Source organism: Amblyomma mixtum, chromosome 8 (assembly GCF_055824585.1).
Source record: "Amblyomma mixtum isolate Tamu chromosome 8, ASM5582458v1, whole genome shotgun sequence".
Lineage (NCBI taxonomy): Eukaryota > Metazoa > Arthropoda > Arachnida > Ixodida > Ixodidae > Amblyomma > Amblyomma mixtum.
The window spans coordinates 75,156,964-75,171,267 of NC_143019.1; positions in this window are offsets into that span (position 1 = coordinate 75,156,964).

The window sequence follows — 14,304 nt, forward strand, 5'->3', positions numbered from 1 at the left end:
TTAGGTATTGCGGTTTATCATTGTTTGCTTGCTTTGTAACACCTATTGTTTAATATATCTGTCTTTCATCGATTGCCGAGTACTGCCCTACAAGCCTTAATGGCTTGGGCAGACTTGTCTTAAAGATTGTATTCTGTTCTCTGAAAATAAAGGTGTTTATTATTATTATTATTATTATTATTATTATTGAGCGCGAGTATGTCAGTAGCAGTCTCGCGTACCCTTCCGAAAAGATGTTTTCCTGTGTAAGCGCAGTGGAGGGTACTATAAAACAGGCTACAAAGGGCGAGTTGTTCGGCAACCTGTTTTATGCTTGCCTGCGTAAGCGCGGTAGAGGGTACTATAAAACAGGCTACAAAGGGCGAGTTGTTCGGCGACCAGTTTTGGAACATGCTGGATTCTCTTGTAAAAAAAGGCACGAATGGTGTCGGTTGTCCAGAGCATGCTGAGGTGTTCACAGCTCAATTAATTTACTCTTATTTAGTGACACGCATGCACTTCTTTGCGCGAGCAAAGTGCTTGGAAAATAGTAACGCCGTTAGAGCTCAAAGAGAGCGAAGAAGGCGAAGCTGGTCTCACAAATTAGTTGACAGCAAATTTGTCAACAACAATGTTTAGTGGGTTTGTGAATGAAATTTTTCTATTTAAATGCCATGGGCCTTGAGTTGCTCTTGCATTTCGCCTACACCGGCATCGAACTCGCGGCTTTCGGGAAAGCAGCCGCGGGCCGTAGCCACTGAGGCAGCGGCGGGTTTTATTTGCACCAGTATTGCTGTAATAAAACGCAAAAGTAGTTTTGCGCGAAATGCGTGACGCAACAGCCAGTCGCGAAAAACTGGTTCGGCGGATAATCCGAATCTATTGAAGTAGCAAGGTTAGGTTCATCTCACGAGAAGCAGAATCGAAGCATGCATTTCGTCATTGCCCGTACAAAACGGCCGCTTGTGACACTGCTCAGAATACCGCTCTTAAGTTCGCAAACGCGCTAAGCACACATATCTTATGAAATACCTCCGGGCAAGAGCCGGAAACAAAAAATAGCAGTCGCGCAGCGATGATTCGAATGAGAGTGCTCGTGAAAAACGCTGCACGCTAGCAGACAACTCTCGCTCTCCTAGCTCAACCCGCGATTGCAGCGCCGCGGCGGCGGGGACGGCGACAGGCCGCCTGCTCCCTACGGGCGCTGCGAGGAGTTATGGAACTAAAAAAGTATCTATAAACGTTTGGAAGGGGGGGGGGGGTTACTTCCAGACCGGTGTACCCGCTCTTTGTCAGGCTACGGCAGTTAATTAGCGCCTGTGCGCCGAGGCACGTGTTGCAAGTTTATAACAGAAAGGAAGCATACAAAAATAGCTACGGTTGCAGCAATTTAGGTAAATACTTTCTTATTATAAAACGTTGCACTGTAAATGATTGGCACGAAGTCAGACGATAATTGGCACATATATCATATTAATATGTGCCTAAGAATTTCGCATCTTTCAATGACATCTATAACGGGTCACAGTTAATAGAACAACGAACAAATTTACGATGAAACTTCATGTCAAGCGCTACTCGCCTGCCAGGATGAACAGACATACTGTGTTCTGCAAGGAGAGAATCACAATTAGAAAGGACTGTGACCGATATATCTATCTTAAACAAAGCTTCGAACATTTTCAATTTTATCACTATATATACTTGAAATGGTATTCCGGGCTAGTGTTGGGGACTTTAGACGTGGCTTCACACGAGCACCGTAAAGAGTGAGCGGGCACTCGCATCGACAAATCATTTTTCATTACCACGAAATCATAATGTCTACCCTTCAGTCAACAGTAACAAAGAAGTCTTGTACATTGGTGGCAAAATATAGTTGTCCGCCAAAAAGGGTATTATTAAGAATTAGTGAATCGCTTTTTCTAGCAGGCATGAAAGTTTTTTTGTTGTTTTGTTGCAGCTTGTTCATCAACTTTCATTTTTCGACACTGCTGATATCAGCTTACAGAAGGCCCAAGTGTTCAGTGTTCTTTGTTGGTAACGGCAAATCATTACTGAATAATAAAAAGAATACAGGTCCTAACACGGAGCTTTGAGCTAATCCTGATGTTGATATAAACTCATAACAGAATGCGGCTTTCCCAAAAGCACTTATGACGAAACAAAAGTTAGAAGTCTCAATCTAAAATAAAAGAAATAAGAGGGAAGAAAAATTTAATCTCCCAGTTTTACATAATCCTTGTTGAAAGCCCCAACAATGAGCAGAAAAGTTATCTTCAGTATTTATATTGTCACGACGCAAGGAGCCGTGCAGGGCGGCGTAAGGGAGAACCCAAGGATGAGGGCGGTTTTTAATCATCCAGCCAGGTCTAGCCCAAGCGATCCTCTCCGGGCCAACGGCCACTTCGTCGTCTTTCCGACTAAGCGCGGAGGCCGTGCGGTGCTCGGCACGTGGAATTTACGCCCCCCCCCCCCCCCCCTCCTGCGAAAGGAAAGGATCATCTCGATGCGAAATGAGCTATAAACAAGCAAAGAATAAAAACTGTCGTAGGGTTTTAACATAGTCAATCAAAGTTGAAGTGCGAAAGCAGTGCTTAGCCTGGTTCGCCCATGGTTTTTTTCTTTGCTGAGTCGTCGCCACGTCTGGCGACGGTATTAGCCTCACGTTAAGATCGGATCGAGGTTAAGCTGATCTGATCTGTTCGCGCTGGAGATGGAAGTTGATGAAGACGACTATGTTCTTGTGCGAAGAGCCCATACACATGTGATGCGTTACACACAAATGCGCCATACCCAGCAATTCTGGACAAACGCATTTTTTGAGCCGGAAACCGCTTATGAACGTAATTTTTTCATATAATGTAATATATTGCTATAACAATCAATAAGGTGACCTGACGGCAGTCATGTATTTTTTCTATTAACGTTATCTCTATCGTTAAACCCGTTCCCCATTGGTTTTCTATGGCAGTCTTAACTGTTCGATGCGATCGATGGAAACATTTTACAAGAGAGATTTTGCTACATGTCAGAATAATTGGCCATTACCTTCAATAATTCTATAGCAGTGTCTTACAATTTTACAATTCTCAAATTTTTGCCCGAGAAAGCTGGGCATGCAATAGGAATGAAAAATGAGGGTTGAAAACTACAACCAGTATTTGAATTTTAATGCGGTATTTAGAGGCACAGGAAATGAATTGTTGAGCATTGCGCAGAAAATCCGTGGGCTAGCTAACTGTACAGTCTGCGTAACCCTTGTGTAGAGTGCTCGAGCAGAGTGCATTATGCAACAAAAACAAAATCAGAATGCGGCCCGCGGCTTCTGGTGGAAATGCTCGTGTTCCTGCTGCTGTCAGATCTATGTGGCTCTACGTACGCTAAAGTACTGCCGCTTCATGTTTGCAGATGCCACGAGGTGTTAATTTTTATGCAGGGTAGTGCACCGTTCGAGCGCTCTACACAAGGGTGACGTAGTCTGTACACACCTTGTTATTATTGACGCCCAGAACAAAGACGAAAGCTGTAGTAATCAACATAGACACTCAGTAGCCCCTGAAAGTCTGAGGTTCATTACTAAAAAAAAATGAAGAAGACTGTAGTGAACGTTAAAAACTCACGAAACAGCTCCCCCGGTCGTTCACAAAGAAGACAAAAAAAGGCAGCATATTCGTGCATTGTGAAACCGCGCCTGCGCACGTTCTCTAAAAGAATTTTCAGGGTAGAGAGTTGTAGAACGCAGAGAGAGAGAGCCTCAAGGTATAGAGAGAGGAGGAAGAGAATGCAGATACACAATGTTTGTTTGGGCGAAATCTTAACGAGGAAGAAGGCAAAGGCACAGGAGCTTGAAGTGATCTCTTTGAGAGGCTGGATTGTTAACTTAGTTTTTAGGGTGTAGATTTTGTGCAGTATTTAAGCATCCGTTTCGCCGCGGTGGCTCAGTGGTTATGGTGCTCGGCTGCTGACCCGAAAGACGCGGGTTCGATCCCGGCCGCGGCGGTTGAATTTCTTTGCAGGAGAAATTCTAGAGGCCCGTGTACTGTGCGATGTCAGTGCACGTTAAAGAACCCCAGGGGGTCGAAATTTCCGGAGCCCTCCACTACGGCGTCTCTCATAGCCTTAGTCGCTTTGGGACGTTAAACCCCATAAACCAACCAACCATTTCTAAGAAACCATTTGTGAGAACGCTGCGTTCTCTGCGCCTTCTTTATTAGTCTTTGGACAGTTCGCCTCCGAGAAAACGTCAGGAAGAGCTTGAAACCCGCCCAGCTTTCTGTTCTGTTGAAGAGTTGAAGCTGCTTGCTGGTCAAACTAACAACGCGTGATGTGGCTTGTGCGAGTGAAACTTCGCAACCCACACAGTGTTTCTGTAGTAACATACGGCGGATATCACAGTCCACCAAGAAGAAAAATGAAAATGAAGGACAGCTGGTTAATATCATGTGACTCTGTGCCGGCACTCAGTACTGTTGCTCATGCGTGTTTGTCGGGATCGGCTTGAGTTGAGTGGCGCTATCGTAATCGACCTCGTTCTCACTTACAGCAGGGCATAAACAGAAAGATGGCTGAGAGCACAGAAGTTCGTTAATGAATCTATCAGCGCCGCAATGAAAACGACTGACTGAGAAATCTTCAGGGCCTCAGTGAACATCTTCTACGGCAAGCATTCTAATTCAGCACTTTAAGAGCCGTCACTTTTGATTTCAAAACACTTATTAGTCACGACGCATATCAAAACTTGGTTTTGAAATACAGCGTCCATGTAAAACACGAAAGTTTTGCTACGAAATTTCTTTTAAAGTGTCTTATCGAGAAAAATTACCAATTATACCGAGCGAAGAAATCATATAGGCGCAGTCGAAATAGGGAGTTCATGAAATACAAGGTGGATATAGAGAAAAGCTGCCTTACCATAAAATTTCCGTGTGTTGTCATGCGTTGTCTTGCACACTCCGAATACCTTTCCCGTACACCGGCATCGAGCGTGTACGTTTTGCTCCTTGCCTGAATATCTCAGTGTCCGCCTTCCGCTGCTCTGGAGAACACACTTTCTTTGACACACTGTGCCCGTCCATTTGCGAGATATTACGAGTTTCACTGAGTGACATCATAACTAACTATTTTTGCAGTCCTGTTTCCGCTTGGCGCTCTCACTTACAGCCCCTACCTACTTTCTGCAGTTCAATTTTAGTTTAAGAGAGAGGGAGAAGTCACTCTACTGAAAAAAAACTCTGAAAGCTAATTTTTTTTTCAATTCTTGGTCACCAAAGCCAGCAGGCTCTCTAGGTTAGCCTGCTGTAACCAGGAGGGTATATGGGAAGGCGAACGTGTGAAATAGGAAGGAGAGCTAGGGGAGTTGCGGATATTGCTAGAAGGCACGGCAACAAGCAGTGCACCAGGTTGGTGTGTGGGGAGGGCCAGTGCGATAATTTATGATTAGAAAAGAGTATATATCGTAACATACCAGCGGAAGCAAGAATAATGTTCATTGCAACCTCTCTGGGCATATGAGTCTGATTCGTATCTGGTTACGGGGGTGTCGAAGAATGCGTTGCTGAGAGCAATGAAGGTACTTGTGGTGGGATTTGATTAAGCATTTCTAGAATAATGCCTAGTGACTTCTCGGGAGCTTGTCCTCCACAAAACAGGCATTGAAACAAGAAGTGTGCTGGGCTACCTTCCAACTGCAGGGTTTTTAGCGACCTACAGCAATTCTCAAGGGCTCTCTTGAGAAAAATCGCAACGTGTTCTCACATGCTGAAAGTGAGAAAAGCTACATGCAAACCGTATTCATTTGAATGATGCAGGAGTGTTAAAGAGTTGAATATTATGAAAAAGTCCTTCAAGGTTCACATTAGTTATTCATATTTGATTCTGGTTTGGTTTGGTTTATGGGGTTTAACGTCCCAAAGCGACTGAGGCTATGAGAGACGCCGTAGTGAAGGGCTCCAGAAATTTCGACCACCTGGGGTTCTTTAACGTGCACTGACATCGCACAGTACACGGGCCTCTAGAATTTCTCCTCCAAAGAAATTCAAGTCGCCGCGGCCGGGATCGAACCCGCGTCTTTCGGGTCAGCAGCCGAGCACCATAGCCACTGAGCCACCGCGGCGGCCATGTTTGATTCTCTAACGTCAGGCAAGAAAAATTTCATTTTTTAAGTAGCTGTGGCGGGAAAGAACCAACTTTTCGACAGCAAAAATAGAAATACTATACTTTTCTGGGTAATATCTTCATTTCTAAACTTGAAAAGAATTTTAAGAAGTATTAGTTAAGGTGATAACAGTAAAATTTAGAGTGTTACGCAGTTACACAGTTCGCATAATTACTTTTTTGCAAGTGCAGCGTGAAACATTTCAAAGGAATATGGTGGGCATGCGATACTGTAGTCCTCCTAAGTCATACTATGCAGTGTCCAGAGTTAGGCTGTGTGGGAAATGAGAGCTGTCTTCATAACAAGGCTGTCGCTTTAAAGTTTGGCATCATCATTCTAAGTTGTTTCTTGTACAAACATATCCAGGCGACGAGTAATCCTTGCCAGCATCTTGACAGTCTGGGCTTCGTGGTTACAAAGCTTACGCAGCAGCAACCGTTTCGGTTCGTTCATGTTATCAAGGATTGCAAGCACAGGTTCCGCCAGCAGTTTACCTCTCGGTGCTTTACGCAACAGAAAGCGATAACATTCAAGCTATCAGTCCGTTTGAGTGATGCACCGCTTATAACTCACTATGTTCCTGCTTTAATATTCGCCCTTCAGGGTCTAGCTGACCGTCGACTACATTGAAAGCGATTTATGAGACTGCGATAAAAATAACCTTATGGATAGATCATGGATCGAAAATATTACCAGGTGGCTATAATTTTGCAAAAAGCAAACAGCGGCTAAGTTTCTAACCTTGATAACTGAAGGCACAACCTGGCACAGGTAAAGGGAGGAGTTGCGCGAAACCTCATCGAGAATGAAAATCATGAAAAGGCCAGAGGCCGACCAAAAATAAAAAAAAAACAATAAAACAAGATGTTTTGCATTGTTAGCAATGGGGACGAACGGAAGCCGAAACGTCATTTTTGCTGCTGCTCAAATCTTGGTCGGCCTTGACATTTTCACATTTTACAGATATTTCAACAGCAATCTCCAACCTCCTCCGCTAAGACGTTGGTGGCTTTACCATCCCATCGATTTCGCTTAAAACTCTTTCTTAGTGAAATAACGCAATGACAAGAGGCCAAAAGAAGAAGACGGGGCAGGTGGGATAAAAAGAAGCTCTCAATTTACAAGAGAGAGCTTGTTCAAGATCGATTGCGTATGTACCCGAAAGCACCACCTAAAGAACAAAGAAAAAACATTCAGTGCAGCAAGGCATATCGGTTCGAGCAAGCAGAATTTCTTCAATACAGTGCACATAATAAATCAAATACTCGTGCTTTTTCATCGAGATAGAAACAGATTGGGCAGTTACACATGTCGCTCCAAGACTCGCAATCTCAGAATCTACGAGGTTTCTCTGGCCAGCTCATCTTTGTTTTTGACAACAACACGGCTGCTTTGGTACAACTGTCGGCAAGAATATTCGCAGCAGTTAACAGCGATGCTGCGGGCTGCATTCCTGACATTTTTACTGTGCTCCCTTAGCGTGTCGTTAAGAAACAAACGGGTTTGGTCAACATAAGAGCCACCACAAAGAAAGGGAGTCAATAGACCAGGATATCTATGCCATTAGAACACTCAGAGCAGTGAGTACCAATGTTGCCAACGGCGTTCTTGACATTGTTGCTGCGCTCTCTAAGCCAATCGTTAAGACAACGAGCGGTTTGACCGACATAGGGGCTAGCACAAGACAAATGGATCGGATAGACCAGGTTATGTTTGCAGTTAGACCAGTCGCGGCAGTCAATACCGATGTTGCAAGCGGCATCATTGTCGTTGTTTCTGTGCTCCCTAAAGCTGTCGTTAAGACAGCGAATGGTTTGGCCGACATAGGAGCCACCAATAGACAAAGGGGTTGAAGAGACCAGGTAATCTGGTTCGAAGGTAATCGAATCTGCCCAGGTTACGAGTCTCTGGGTGACATGTGCAAGCACCCCGTCTGTTGATATCTCAAGGAACAATCGCTTGTATTTTATTTCTTAGATACTCTGTAGTGAGAACGATATGCTGTGTTGTTTTCAGTGTTTTTCCTGTATTTTTTGGTAATGATGGCGTGCATAAAGGCGATGACATCCTGAATAAACTGTCTGTTGTTAGTTCAACACTGTGCTTTGCTCCGTCTTTTCTTTTTGGCATCGAGCCGTTGGTCTGGTTCACTAATTTGTGTTATATCCCTAAAGCGAAATGATGCCAAATGCAGCGCTTGACTCGGGAAGCAGTGAAAAAATGCTCTCCCGCTCTGTGGTGCATTATGTCATTCGTACAGTTCCGCAACCGCTGTTTCTCGTTGCGCGCACTGAGCACCATGTTCATCGGCTCATGCTACGTTGCACAAATATGCACCACTGAATTATGCACCAGGTGAGAACGCCTCCGCCCTCATATTTATGATTTGGTACTCAGAGGAACCGCACTCTAGCTCGAAGTCGCGCATTACCGAGATCTCCAAGTCCTAGATGCACGGGGGAGGCGATCTTTGTACATAGACAGCGTTATTGATCTTGTTTTTGCGAAAGGCGGCAACGCAGAAACGGAGAGGAAATAAGGTATGAGTTCTCGGGCGGAGGAAACCTTAATTCGTATCCTACGCCTTTAGGTGAGCCGTTGAACGTGACTTAGTGCACATGCTCCTGATGCGGTCGGGTTGTCTCCATGAGTGCCATTCCCTTCTGTGACATGGAATACTAATGGAATACTTCATTGGGCAACGCTCCTAATGCACTGCTCCCTTCGAGTATACAGACTAGAGTGTGCACAGCAGAGAGATTACTTTTGGACATTCTTACCGAACGCTAGCTTTCTTGGGCAGGGGTGCTATTTATAGTTTGATCAGAATATGGAACGCGGGTGGAGAAATTGCCGATATTTTCAGCGTAATCCTAACCTTTTTTTTCCCCGCACGAATACTTCCTTGGCATTCTCCATCGCACCTTGGTCATTCCTCCGGCGTCGGTATGTGCCATGTTTACTGAGGTAAACAACAACATGCGGTGCAGAAAACAATAACTCATGGATGGAGCCTGGCCTTCGACGGATTCAAGAGGTGGCTGACGTGGGTGGCGAGCTGAACGGCAAACAAAAGAAGAGAGCGCCAACGTTAGCCAACCGATTTAGTGGATTTAGTGAAGCGGCAAAGCGAGGCACCGATACGCAGAAACTGCAACCTTGCTTCGCGGAAAGCGGAAACATGCAGTGAGCGACAAACACGTAGAAAATGCAGTACAGAGAGGATGCGCAGTCTTTGTCAAAAGTAACCAGGCTGCATGGTTTTGCTTCTCAGTCGTATATTTGAACTATTATTCCAGCCCTCAAGCTCTAAATCTCTGTATGGTAAGGAGAACCCCTGTCCTCACCTTCAAAGAACATTTCGACCTTAGGGAAAGCTGAAAAGGCTCTACTATACAAATGAGAAGCAAACCATGCAGCCTGGTTACTCTTGACAAAGACTGTACATGTGCCGTCAGGAGGGAATGGCCAATCGAGTTGCTACGAGGAGCTCCGGCGGCTTATGGCAAGAGGAAAGCCGAGGAGCGACTGTAAGTACAATTCGCTACAAGTCGAAATTTAAACTTAATAAAATGTCAAGAAAGAAAAAGTTAGACATCTAAACATGCTAGTGCGCCTAATAAGCACTTCGCTTAACCAGTTCCATCAGGCGCCGGGCCACTATTACTTCTTTTCATGTACTGCATATTATATGCTGCATCATCCTGTCCTTTCATTTAGACATACTAACCAAGTTAGAACATCCGGTGTACATCACAACAAAACTACTGTGTGCTTTAACGCGGTAACATTAAGGTTCCCGTTCAGCGCAAAACCCGGCTTTGACGTCACCGCCGTTCTCGTCGTCTGTGGCGGCAGCGTGAGTGAAAAATGCCCGAAGAAGCTATCTTTCAAGCACAACGCCCACTTTCGACTTAGATCACGTGAACTTTTGACGTCATCAAACTGTCCACCGGATTATGAGGAAACTGCCCACCATGATAGGTGGAAGTTAAATTAAAGAGTAGGCGCCAGAGTTTGTTCGTCAAGAGCAACCTGGGGTCTCACAAGCTCCACCAGAGGCTGTGTTTGAAGCAGCCATCTTCTGAGGCTGTGCAGCATCGCTTTACTGCTGACCATTGTGCCAGGAGCGATTTGAGGACTTCCAGCGATATAAAAAAGTAAAGTAGATCAGGAGCAATTATCCATATATGAGCATCCCAATAACGCAGTTGAGTCCTGCTCTAAAAACGGAGCTTCAGTGCAAAGTCCAAGTTTTTGTTCCAAGATGCATCCTTCGTAACAGCCGTAATATGCTAATTAGGGCTAAATATGCTAATTAGGGCTGATATGCTAATTAGTGCGTAAGCAGGCGGTGTGTTTCTCTCCGTGGCGATGAGGAGCCAGTGGTCAATTGCTCGCAATAATTTTCCCGGGGCAAATTTGTTTTCCTATGTAAACAGCCGGGCAGAGGCGCTAAATATATGCCCAATGCTTTGATATACATGTTAAACAACGCATGCGCACTTCAATGCCTCTCTGAGCTTTTTAAAACCCGCAAATGCGCAATCAAACTCCGTACGTGTACCTAAAGGGCATTGTCAGGTGCAAATTTTTTAGCAATAGCTTTCGTGTAAACTCTCAAAAAGTAACTTAAATGGGTGTCTTAAAGCGCCGCGCTGGGTGCTGTGTAGCCCCATATAAACATCTGCCAACACTTTGTCGCCTTATTTTATAGCACACTTTTTTAAGACCGCCTCGGTGGCTTATTGGTATGGCGCTCTGCTGCTGACCCGGAAGACGCGGGTTCGATCTCGGCCACGGTTGCCGAGTTTCGATGGAGGCGAAGTTCTTGAGGCCCGTGCACTGTGCGATGTCAGTGAACCAAGAACCCCAGGTGGTCAAATTCATGAGCCCTTCACTACGGCGTCCCTTGTAGCCTGAATAGCTTTGGGACGTTAAGCCCCCATAAATTGATAAAACAAGCTTTTGCACCAGTATAGATACTTTCTTGGCTTGAGTTTCATTGCAGCCTGATTATTTATGTTTGTCGTAAGCACATTTCCTTCTAACCTTTAATGACGTACCTGCATAAAAACAACTTCTGATTTAGAATGGACGAAGAGAAAATATATGTATTATACAAATAGCCATAAAACAGAATTTTTCACATCCATCTTACGTACTTTTCACACCAGGAGGATTGTTTCCAACAGCCATGAACCAAAAATAATAGAAGCGGTACCATTTATATTAAAAAAAAGAAGAAGCTCGAATTCAGCACACCAACGGTTCCTCAAAAAAAAAAATCAGGCGCCGGACGTCTAAAAGTTGAAGTTGTCAGTTCTTCAGTGGGAAAATACACGACACCCGAGTTTCTCTTCCGTCCAAGGCTAAGTGGCGGAAATTGAGCTCAGACCAACTCTCCCAGAAAAACGGAGTGTAGCGGCAATTTTGTTGCTTTTCTTCGCATTCAGTTAGCTTGCTGGGTACAGGTTTTTCAACGAAATTTATTCCTTTACCGCTTGACTCTGTCGAGTCGGAAAGCGTGCCCGCAGCTGCTCAGCACTAATTGGCAAGTGAATTAGATACAAGGTCTAGGTTTGCGAACGATTGATTTGGCTCCGTGGCGCCAATTGGAGAATATTAGGTAATTTCAAATGGAGGCAATCCGTTCAAAGTGAATTACCGGTGTAAAGTAGAAAACTTTACTGCTTAGGTTATTGCTGAGGGAAACGATGAGGAATAAAGGAGAGAAAAACAGTTTACAGAAAGGCAGGAACTCTAGACGACGCTTTCTAAACAGGGGACCCGATTTCAATCGGCGGTACGCTTTCCGAAGTGGGAAGGGTCTGCAATGAAGAGAACGATGTAAGGACGCCTTGCGGCTGGCGCATGCATTTGTAACCAGTTGAATTCTATATTCGACTCCGTATCTCCACGTGCGGAAGCAAAGCGAGGATGCACTCGAAGTCATCCTCCGCAAAATTATTAAGCTGGCTCTGGACCTCCCTGTGAACACCAACAAGCGCCTCCAGGGGCTGCGCATGGTGAACACATTCCGGGAGCTCCAAGAAGCCCACTTAGCCAAATAATATACACGTCTCTCGAAGACATCGTCGGGTCGCCGACTCTTTGCCCGACTACACATCCAACACACCACAATCATGGAAGAGCGCGTACGTATTCCATCCCAGTGGAGATACGTCTTCCACGTGCGCCCTCTTCCCGCGAACATGACCAGTGAGGACTATAATGCCTGACGCCTGGCGCGGGCGGAAGCACTGGATCGTCACAATGGATCGAAACACAGCGTATTCTGCGCGGATGCATGCGCCTTCCCCCCCCCCCCCCCCTTCCACCCGCCCATGGTGGGGGGAGGGGGGGGGGGGGGTACGCGGCTGCAGTAGTACTTTCCGAGCCCGTGTCATAACACGCGCAGAGAAGATCGCCATGGCGTTGTATGCATCTCATCACACTTCTAAATTATTTCCGGTTCGCGAGGGGCCTGTCGAAACGGTGATCAGGACTGGGTGCCGTACTAGGCTACCGCCTCCTCCAAAAGCGCGTCTACACCGCGGATCCCACTCACCAGAATATCGTTTGGGCTCCTGGTCACATTGGCTTTGAGAGAAATGAGGCAGCTGACGCCGCCGCCCGAGCGCTCTCTCACCGGGCATTCCCCTCCGACTCGAAGATCAGGAACTCGAATTCACTCCGGCTTACTCCTTAAAAGGCATAGTTTTATTCTACCAATCTGCCCGCGGCCTTTATCACTGCCCGTGTACTGGCCTCACAAAGGTGGAGCAGCTGCTTGTGCTCCCACTGTATACTAATGCTTTGCTGTGCCCGGTAGCTCTCAAGCACTTCGCACCTTCTTTCTTGGGCAGCTGCCCGCACTGTCCGGCGAAGTCATCGGACATTATTACATGGTGTGGGCCTGCCCCTCCATCCCTGCTATATCCTCTCTCCCCAACCCCACTAGGGAGGACTGGGAGGTGACCCTGCTCAGCTGCTCTGACCACCAGGCCCAAAAGGCCCTGGTTGAGCGCGCTCGGGCAGCGCCCGGAGCCACGGGCGTCCCGTACTACAGATCCCACCTAGTCTTTGTAAGGGCCGGCCTCTTAAAGGGACAGTGAGGAGAGCTATATTAATAATTTTTTTATAGCAAAATTCGATAGTTCGGCATTTCATGGCTTTGTTGCCACTTGGCCGGCAGCTAAAGATGAATTTATTTCTAAGAAATTTGGATTCGAATTTGAAATAAAATGGCTGTGGCTTAGCTTGGGTAAGCCCGGTAATTGCGAAAGCAATATCCGTAGCTACTCTCTTCCATAGCTTCTTCAGGAGATTCTGCCGTTGAGTCTGCACGTTGCCGCAGAGCTAGAGATACACTGCTTACTTCTGTATCGTCATCCATGGCGTTGAGCATACTCATAAGAGTAAGACGTTCTTCCATAGCTTCTTCCACAAAGGCTGTACGTTGTCGCCGTGCTGCATACTGGGCACGCCGCTTAGAAAGTCTTTGTTCGGGCTCTTCTGCGGTCTCCGTAGCTGGCTGTTGCTTCCTCTTTGCATTCTGCGGAGCGGCTTTCGCTGTAGGCGGCATTGCAACGTCTGGCCGCCAGCGCGCTGCGCGCCCGGTTTTGCGGCAGATGGCATGACGCCAGACGGCTAAGCGCGCCACGCGCAGCAGGAGCGGGAGTTAGGCCGCGCTTGGTAGCTGCGGCCTCGCTACGCGACGGCGCTAAAGTTCATGGTAAAGTTCATTGGTAGCTACCAGCCTCGCTACGCGACGGGCTGAAAGTACAACTAGTACTGCTTTCTCCAATAAAAGTTTTTCCCGCCGCTCTGATTCAAACTCTTATTCTCTTATGACGAAACAGGACTAAGCGACGTAAAACATGACGTGCGCATGACGTAGCGGAGACTCTGTGATTTCTGCGGCCAGCAGTGCGGCCTAGCAGCAGCCGAAAAGAAAGCTACCGCCGGCCGCACGTTGAAGGCATATATCGGCTATTGCGGCCGTCGCTAACATCGCTTCGTTTACGGTTGCACCGGCGTTTTGCCAGCGTTACTATGGATCCCGCTCTCGAAGTCGTCAACGAAGTTCTCGCAAATAGCCACCTTTAGCATACCATGTACCCTGTTACCGTTAGCGAAATACCGGGAGCCCGCTTACCGCCGGT